This window comes from Choloepus didactylus, chromosome 1 (genome assembly GCF_015220235.1).
Source record: "Choloepus didactylus isolate mChoDid1 chromosome 1, mChoDid1.pri, whole genome shotgun sequence".
Lineage (NCBI taxonomy): Eukaryota > Metazoa > Chordata > Mammalia > Pilosa > Megalonychidae > Choloepus > Choloepus didactylus.
Genome location: NC_051307.1, coordinates 56,232,365 through 56,242,876, shown reverse-complemented (window position 1 = coordinate 56,242,876; position 10,512 = coordinate 56,232,365). Strand labels below are relative to the sequence as shown.

The window sequence follows — 10,512 nt, the reverse complement described above, 5'->3', positions numbered from 1 at the left end:
ATAAGTACATGGATGGTAGTTAAGGCAGAAACATTATATGCACGGCAGGGCAACCCATGTTTGGAGTATTTGTCTATTCTGGTTAGAACAAAACACTGCATCTTCCATGATAGAAGTTGTCCAATGTCAGTAATCAACCTGTCACTAGGTAGCAGGCTGATCACCTTAGAGAATGGTGTCATACTGGGAACTGAGTATTGGTCTCTGCTACTGGCAGATTGGGCACTTCAGCAGTGGCACTAACCAGTTTGGCCTTGTTGAGTGGGAGTCCACAATGCTGAGCCCATGCTTAACCTCCATCCCTGCCACCATGGCCACTTTGTTCATGAGCACATTGGGCAATGACAGAAGTGGCTGGGGATAGAGGCCAGGTAGTAACTACAGAATCAGTCATCTATTCCATTTGATTATTAAAATCTGCTGAAGTCACCTTCTGGTGAGCATTCACATATGTTCTGGTTTGCTAAAGTTGCCATTATGCAAAATACCAGAAAAAATATTGACTTTTATAAAGGGGATTTATTAGGTTACAAATTTACATTTCTAAGGCTGTGGAAATATCCAAATTAGGGTATCAACAAGAGGATACCTTCACTGAAGAAAAGCCAATGGCATCCAGAATGTCTCTGTCAGCTGGGAAGACACATGGCTGGCATCTGCTTGTTGTTTGCTCCTGAGTTCTGGTTTCAAAATGGCTTTCTCCAAAATGTCTCTGAGCTGCTTCTCTCTTAGCTTCTCTCTCTCAGTTCCTGTACACAAGTACTTGCTCTCCCAGGGTGTTTCTGCCTAAGCATCTGCAAGTCCATTCTTAACTTTTCTAAGACAAACTCTGGGCTTCATTGCTTAGCTTAGCCTCTCCAAACGTCCTTCCGTCTGCATCTCCAGGCATCTGGATCTGTGCCAGTTCTTAGTTTCTCCCCAGGGCAAACTGGATTACACATCTTAGCTTCTCTCCAAAACATCTCTCTCAGCTTCTCTGAGCTGTCTGTTCTAGTTTGCTAATGCTGCTGGAATGAAAATCACTAGAAATGGATTGGCTTTTATAAAAGGGGTTTATTTGGTTACACAGTTACAGTCTTAAGGACATAAAGTTTCCAAGGTACCTTCACTGGAGGATGGCCAATGGTGTCTGGAAAATCTCTGTTATCTAGGAAGACACGTGGCTGGTGTCTGCTTCAAAGTTCTGGTTCAAAATGGCTTTCTCCTAGGACATTCCTCTTTAGGCTGCAGTTCCTCAAAAACATCACTCTCAGTTGCTCTTGGAGTGTCTGTCCTCTCTTAGTTTCTCTAGAACAAGAGTCTGCTTTCAATGGCCATCTTCAAGCTGTCTCTCATCTGCAGCTCCTCTCTAAGCTCCTGGGCATTCTTCAAGGTGTCCCTCTTGGCTGTAGCTCCTCTTCAAAATGTCACTCTCAGCTGCACTGAGTTCCTTCTGTTTGTCAGCTCATTTATATGGCTCCGGTAATTTAATTTAGATCCAACCTCAATGGGTGGGTTAACACCTCCATGGAAATTATCCAATCAGAGTCATCACCCACAGTTGGGTGGGGTGCATCCCCATTGAAACAGAGAATTACAATCTAATCAACACTGATACATCTGCCCACACAAGATTACATCAAAGAAAATGGCATTTTGGGGACATAATACGTTCAAACCAGCACACTGTCTCTCTCTGTGAGCTCTCTTAAAGGATTCCAGTGAAATAATGAGGACACTCCTTGAAAGGTCAGAGTCACACCTCCACGGAAGTAATCTAATCAAAGGTCTGACCTGCAGTTGGGTGGGTCACATCTCCATGGAAACAACCTAATCAAAAGATCCACACATAAGTTGCACCCACATGATTGCATTAAAGAACATAGTCTTCCCTGGTGTGTATAACAATTTTAAACCATGGAACACAAATATCTTTATGTTTTGTTTTTTTTTTTTTTTCCCACTCAGAAAGGCTTATCCACAGATCTCTTCCCTAGGCCCCTTTGTCAGCAATTTCCCAATCATGTTCCTTCTTTCCTAGTCCCTGACCATCCAGTCAAATTATTTCTCCTTCCAAGCAAACTGAACAATCAAATGCACTGCCCAAAGTTCCACCCATGTGGAGGATTTCCCTCCACCACTGTCCTTCAGGGATGCCCCAGAAAGGGGCTACATATCTGCAGCAGTTCATGCAGTTCATTTTCGGTTGGAACCTGCATACCATGAAGAACCATCTGTAAACCAAGGCCATGTTTTCTTTTCTTCAGTCAATTGTTTGTAAGCACCTCCCCAAGAGGCCATAGCTGTGGGCTGGGAAAGAGATGGTAATATGGCAGGAGTTGGGACCATGTGTATTTGTGCCACTTCCTCACATAAATTACTTATGCCTTTAGAACCTGCTTGAGCCCTATCTCATATACACCACTTCCATTTTATGATGGACTGTTTCTGTGCATGTCCAGCCTTATGGCTTAGTGGGTCAGACAATACACAGTTCATTATAGGCCACTCAGGTCTCACAGTAACTGGGTGGCCCATGGTTAACTTAGTTCAGTCTCTACTCAGGCCTGGTGGCTGGCCAAAAGGTATTTCTTAAAAGGAGAGTAGTTATCTGCAGAAGATGGCAAGGCTTTGTTCCAAAATCCTGTTATGCATTGTGACTTGGGGCTTGCCAAAGGCTCCAGGCAACATATCTGTTTGCCACTGACACTTCCAGAACCACTGGATCTGCTGGATCTTATGGCCTATGTGGCACAGCATCTTGCACAGCAGCCTTGACCTGTTGCAGAGCCTCCTCATTTTCAAATTCTCACTCAAAACCAGCAGCATTTTGGGTCACTTGGTAAACAGGATGGGATAGCATATCCAAATGAGTAACATATTGTCTCCAAAATCCAGGGTCTAACTAAGTGTTGTGTTTCTTTTTTGGTTGTAGGAGGGGTCAGATGCAACAGTCTTTAGAGACATTGTTGAATCCAATGATTTTTTAAATTACTATACTCTACCTTTTATTAAGTCAACTTACTAACTATACTCTGTGTCTAAATAACATACTATTTTTCATCACCATTTCAGTGTCAAAGCCACTGCCCTCTATGTATTGAAATAACTAAGCCCAATATTAAGAAAAATTCTGTTTCAGTGAGACTGATAATGTCTTCAGCTAAAGACTTTTAATGACTTCATTTGTAGTAACTCTCCTAGTGAATGTCAACTCTTTTTTAAATTTGGTATAACCAAAAAGAACAATATTTAATGAAAATATTTAAAGAGAATCTTTCTGAAAATAATACCTATGAAGACATCTAAATCTATTTTTTACTTCAGTTAGTGAGCTTATGGAAAGCAGTAATATAAAATATAGTACAGTACACCATTATTAATCATTTCAAAGTGTGGTGCCATAATTTAAAATTTTATAGTTTGCTGTTATACATATAGCATCCCTTATTATTAATTAATACCAATTCACATTAATTACAGATTAAAATAAGCTATGGCTTAGTTTTTCACTCTTTAAAATTACCTTCTATTTTAAAGTACATTAGAATCTCTTAGAGGACTTTAAAAATAGTTATGTTCAGCTCTACTCAAGGTTATTTAAATCAAAATCCCTAGGGAAATTGGATTACATCAACCTTTTTACAAAACATTTTCCCACAATATCATGGCTATTAAAATAAATAGTATAGATTTAAAAAAAAGATTATATCTATAACAAACACTTTCATCATACATGCAATATGATGCCATTTTTTAAACAGAATGTTAACATTTATTAAAGGATTTGATATAAAAAACATAATTTTGTACTTAAGTTTTAAATTTCTAAATGAGCCATGTAGCTTTACATAGCTATGACTACCAGATCAACTGTTTTAGACCTTAATTAAAGGCTGATGATTATTTACTGATTGCTTCTACAACTATCAAAGCCATTAGACATATTTATTAATGAGCAAGAATTTTTCTAGTTTACAAAATTATGTCTACTTAAATACTTCATCAAATTTGAATTTAAAAAATTATTAATGACCAGATTTATGCAATTTTAAGTATTTTGTTTCAGTCTTTTAAAGAATAATCAGGGTCTTAGGTAAATTAATTATATAGAAACAATTTTAGCATTTAGTAAAAAAATGCATACTTTCTTATATCTTAAACTGACATGGATTCCAGTTGATACAATTTTCCAATGTAAAACAAAACAACAAAATTTGTAGAAAAAACCAAAACTTTTTCAGCCTGATTACAAAAGCAGCATAATCTTATCGCTTTGTAGATATACTCACACAATAGCCTGTTGCTTCGTTGTTCATTTTACTTGGGCAGAGGCAATGCAGCATGGTAAAGAGTGAGATATTTATAATAATACTGTGGGTTGAAGTCCTAGTCCTGCCTTTCAACCAGCTTGAAATCTCAGGTATGTGTCTTACTTTATCATTTTTAAAGTAGAGATAATAACTGTATTTACCTCAGCATCAATATGAAGGGGGGGGGAAATATTGCATGTCTGACACATCTTAAATGCTCTAGAAATATTAGATAGTATTAATATGTAAACTAATTTAGGATTTTCTGGTTTTATTCATGGAGATAAACTACTATGTTCTCCCAGTTTTTCTGGATACCCACTATCAATGGGGCCATCCTTGGAAAGAAATCCCAGATTTTGATCATATCTTGTTTTTCAGTCTGAAATATTTCATATTTGATTTACTTCTGTTAAACTGAGGAACAAACTATTTCATTTACAGCCTTTCAAAGTGTCTGTGAGTATCAGGTCAGAGAATAAAGTCATTCAAAAGTTTTGTGGTAAATAAATAGAATGTAGATTTCAACACTTTGTCCTTTTTCATTGTATTTAGATAATTAAGAAATAAGACAGAACAGAGTGTGAATCATGTGGCATTTATTTACACATGGCAGGCTATTACAGTCATGAGGCTGAAAGCCAATTGCTATCAAGTAAGTGAAGTGTGAATTAGGCAAAGCATGCTTGTGTTGGCATGTCTAACTACATTATGAGATGTGACTCATAAAAGCAAATTAACATATGTAGGAGTGCTTTAGGATAACAAGGGGAATTAATATTAGCAAAAGCCATAGCTAAGGTTTTTGTGACAGTGAGCAGTGTTAATTACAGGAAAATTTCAGAATGTTTGCTTAAAACATAGTTGGCTTTTTGTTTTTACAAATATAGGAACTTTAGAATTTGTTATTTGTTTGGACCTTATATGTGAATTATTAACACAGATATTAACTCAGTGATGTGCCATATAGTTAAACCTATTTTTTAAAAAGTGATTCCACAGTACAGCTATGCTAATGGCCTAATGCTGCATGCTTTAATCTTTCTATAACTTCCTTTTGTATTCTGATATCAATGCCTATCTCAAAGTCAATTTTACTCCGTTGTATTCAAACAATTCTCAGATACATAGCAAATAATAGCTTCATATGTATACTATTATAATATAATAATATATGTATAATTTGTATGGTATTCTATCCCTTTATTCTTTTACAGGATTTAGGAATGACTTTAGCAAGTTTATATTCTTATTCAGCTTGAAGTCATAATAAATAAAATATAGACAAAGAAATAAGACATGATTTTCCATATCATTCTTTTAGCACTTAAGACATTGTTTGTATAGATATAAACCATATTCCTCAAACGAACTCACTCCTTCCACAAAAAAGATTTCAAAAACAATAACTACAAACATGTAGAAAAATATTTCTCATCTACCTTCAAAATATATCTGAATCTGGCTACTGCTCTACACTTCTATGATGAGTTCAAGTGTACACTTTGTCCAGCTCCCCTTTATATTAACATATTTAATAATAGAACATTCATCAAAACTAAGATGTTTTCATTGGTACAATACTATTAACCAAATTTCATAAGTAATTTGGATTTTAGCAGTTAATCAAGTAAAATCCTTTTCTCTTATTAGATCCAATTCTGCAGCCTTTGTTTTCCATGCCTGACATTTTGAATGTTATTGATCAATTATTTTGTAGAAAGTCCTTCAATTTGGATTTCTCTAATATTTTCTCAGTACATCATATAACAGGGTACATGATGCCATTATATATTTCTTCTATGTTAACCTTGATCACTTGGCTAAGGTGCTTTCTGCCAGGATTCTCTGCTGTAAACTTACTATTTTCCCTTTATAATTACTAAATATTTGATCTGAGATATGTTGAGACTATTCATGTATCCAGTTTTTGCTTAAACTGTTTCCTACAAATTTTACAGTCTTCTACATTTATAAATTGAAATTCTTTTGTAATGAAGAATTGTTTCTTCCCCCACATTTATTTATTTGTTCATTTATTCATTTATATCCATGTAGATGCTTATAGATTTATTTTATTTATTGGGTTATAATCTAATATTAAAGTTATTTACTTTTTATTTTGTTGCTCAAGTTGCCTCAACATTTGTCACTTCCAGGTTAGCCCCTGCCTTTTTAATGGACTCTCAGGCCCCCATCCTTCTTTTATTTTAAGTGCCTTCTCAATTTCTGGTAACACAAGATCTTCCAGGCTCAAGTTCCTCATGTTGTATTTTCCCTATTCCAGTTCTGGAATCACTCTAGCCCCATGGGCTTCATTCTAGCTCTCTGTACTTTCTTTTTTTCATAACTTATTTATCTGGCAGCTCTCATTATCTACAAGATGCTTAACATGTTTGCACAAATATAGTATACCAATAAAATGGTTTCAGAATTCTTAACCCATACATCTATCAAAAACGAATTTACCTACCAGAGTACAGTGTTGTGTACAGTTCTTTAGCCACATATTATTCAGTAAAATCATTGTTTCCCAAAGATACTTGGCAGCACTTTTCTTTCCCACTCCCTCACTGTGGCTGTGCTCTTCATCTGTACTACAATTATTCATCAGTCACAAATTGCAATACATCTCTCCCATATTTAAAAGTATTTACATAAAGTGAAATTTGCTTTATGTTATGTACAGTTCTATAGATTTTAACAAATGCATAGTTGTGTGCCTAACGCCACAACAGGAAGTTGTCATCATCCCAAAATGACCCCATGTTACCCCTCTGTGGACAAACTAGCAAACCCTCTCTCCAACTACAGGAAACCAATGGTAAACTTCCCTCCTATAGTTTAACCTTTTTAAGGGGATCATAAGACTTGAGGATACTATAAACCAACTAGACCTAACAGGCACATATACAAAATACTGCACCCAACCACAGCAGCATACAAATTCCTCTGTCCAGCACATGATCATTCTTTAGGATAAATCATATGTTAAGTCACAAAACAAGTCTCAACAAGCTTAAAAATATTGAAATCATACAATGTGTCTTCTCTGACCACAATGGAATGGAGTTAGAAAATCAGTAACTGAAGGACAACTGGAAATGCCACACATATGTGGAAATTAATCAATAGGTCAAAAAAGAAATTACAAGTGAAAATAGGAAACGCTTTGAGGTGAATGGAAAAGAAAACACAGCATATCAAAACTTAAGGGATGCATCAAAGGTGGTCCTGAGAAGGAAAATTATAGCTCTAAATACTTACATTAAAAAAGAAGGAAGAAATCAGTGAACTAACCTTAAAGTGGGATCTAGATAAGGGAGAGCAAAATAAACCCAAAGTAAGCAGAATAAAGAAAATAACAAATATTAAAGTGGAAATAAGTTGCTTCCTTGGAAAGCTCAAATAAAACTGAAAACAAATTAGCTAGCCCAACAAGAAAATAAAAGGGAAATGTTGGAATAAATAGAACCAGAAATAAAAGTGGGGACATTACAACCAACCTCACAGAAATAAAAGCCTGAAGATAGAATCAACAAAACTCGGAATAGAAGAAAGAGACCAGCAGACACCACCATGTGCCCTGCCATGTGACAGAGAAACAAGGCTCAAAGGCAGCCAATCTTCAGGAGAAAAGAATCCCTTGTCAATGCCTTCATTTGGACATTTTCATGGTCTTAAACCATAAACTGATAAAGTCCCATAGTTTAAGCACACCCATTTCATGGTATCTTTCATGAGCCTAAGAAACTAAAACTACACAATAATCTCAACCAAATCAGAAAAAGTTTTTTACAAAATCCAACACCCTTCCTTGATTAAAAAAACAAAACAAAACAAAACAAAACAAAAACACTCAGAAATCTAAGAATAGAAGGAAACTTTCCCAACAAAATAAAGGGCATATATGAAAAACCCACAGCTAAAATCATACTCAACAGTTTAAGACTGGAAGCTTTCCCCTTAAGATCAAAAACAAGAAAAAGGATTCCCATGGTCACCAGTGTTACTGAACATTTTGCTGGAAGGTCTAGCCAGAGCAATTAGGCAAGAAAAAACAAATGAAAGGTATCCAGGTTGGAAAGGAAGAAATAAAACTTTCCCTATTTGCTGATGACATGATCTTAAGGATAGATAATCCCAAAATATCCAAAACAAAGCTACTAGAGCTAATAAGCAAATTCAGCAAATTGTTGGGACACAAGGTTAACATGCAAAATTTAGTGGTGTTTCTTTACACTATTAATGAATATACTGAAACGGAAATCTCAAAAAAATATTCCATTTACAATAACAACTAAAGGAATCAAATGTCTAGGAATAAATTTAAGCAATGATGAAAAGGACCTACACACAGAAAACTACAAAACTTTACTGAAAGAAATTAAATTAAAGAATACCTTAATAAATGAAGGATATTCTGTGTTGATGGACTGGAAGAATAAATATTTTTAAGTCAGTACTCCCCAAAAATGATTTATGCATTCAATGCAATCCCAATTAAATTCCCAATAGCCTTCTTTGCTGAAATGGAAAAGCAAATCATCAACTTCACATGGAAGGGCAAGGGTCCCTAAATAGCCAAAAGCAACTTGAAAAACAATAACAAAAGTGGATTATTCACACTTCCCAAATTAAAAAGCTTATTACAAAGCTATAGTAATCAAATAATTATATTACTAGCACATTAACAGACATATTGACCAATAGAAATGAATTAAGAAATAAACCCTCACCTCTGTGGCCAATTTATTTTTGACAAGGATACTAAGTTCATTTAAAGGGAAAGAATAGTCTCTCTAACAAATGGTGATGGGAGAACTGGATATTTGGAAAGCTTATATCTCATAATGGTTTAATATTCAGAATATATAAAGAAATATTACAGTTCTTTCTTCCTCGGTGCTGCCCATGGAGGTGGCAGCCATCTCCTCTCTATCATCATGGCTGCCCTCAGACCCCTTGTGAAGCCCAAGATCATCAAAAAGAGGACCAAGAATTTCATCTGGCACCAGTCAGACTGATATGCCAAAATTAAGCATAACTGGAGGAAACCCAGAGGCATTGATAACAGGGTGCAGAGAATATTCAAGGACCAGATTTTGATGCCCAACATTGGCTATGGGAGCAATAAGAAAATGAAGCACATGCTGCCCAGTGGCTTCCCAAAGTTCCTGGTCCACAATGTCAAGGAGCTGGAAGTGCTGCTGATGTGCAACAAACCTTACTGTGCTGAGAGTGCTCACGATGTTTCTTCTAAGAACCACAAAGCCACTGTGGAAAGAGAACCCAGATGGCCATCAGAGTCACCAACCCCAATGCCTGGTTGTGCAGTGAAGAAAATGAATAGACAGCTCATGTGCAAGTTTTATTTGTGTGAAATAAAACCATAAAAAGTTAAAAAAGAAATATTACAACTCAATGGCAGAAAAACAAATGACCGAATTTAAAAATGGACAAAGGACCCTGAATAAATATTTCTGCAAAGAACATATACAAATGAACAATAAGCACATGGAAAGATGCTCAACATCATTAGCTACTATGGAAATTAAAATCAAAACCACAATGAGACATCATTTAATATCCACAGAATAACTGCTATTAAGAAAGTGGAAAATAACAAGTACCATTGAGGATGTGGAGAAACAGACAATTCATACACTGTTGGTGGGAATAGAGATTGGGCAGTCACTGTGGAAAACAGTTTGGGGGCCCTCAGAAAGTAAAATATAGAATTACCATATGATATGGCAATCCCACTTTTAAGTATACCCAAAAGAAATGAAAGCAGAGACTTGAACAGATATCTGTACACTGATGTTCTTACAAGCATTTTTTCACAAATACCAAAAGGTGGAAGCAGCTCATGCATCCACCTGCAGAAGAATGAATAAGCCATTTGTAGTATAGAATACAATAGAATAGCATTCAGCTATAAAAATAAATTATGTCTAGATACATGCTACAACATGGATGAAAGTTGAAGATATCATGTTAAGTGAAAGAAGCCAGACACAAAAGGACAAATATTGTGTTATTTCATGTACATGAAATAGTTAGAATATGAAAATTCATAGAATCAGAAATTAGAATACAGGTTACCAGGGCAGGAGTAAGGGTGGAGAGTAGGCAGTTGATGCTAAATTGGTACAGAGTTTATGTTTGGGCTGATGGAAAGTTTTGGTAACAAATGCAGGTGATTGTGACACCACAT

General features: G+C 35.7%; 1 pseudogene; it reads left to right on the top strand.

Moving 5' to 3' along the window:
* The first annotated feature begins 9,238 nt into the window (after positions 1-9,238).
* LOC119531111 lies at positions 9,239-9,645 on the top strand (annotated as a pseudogene).
* Positions 9,646-10,512: the final 867 nt, after the last annotated feature.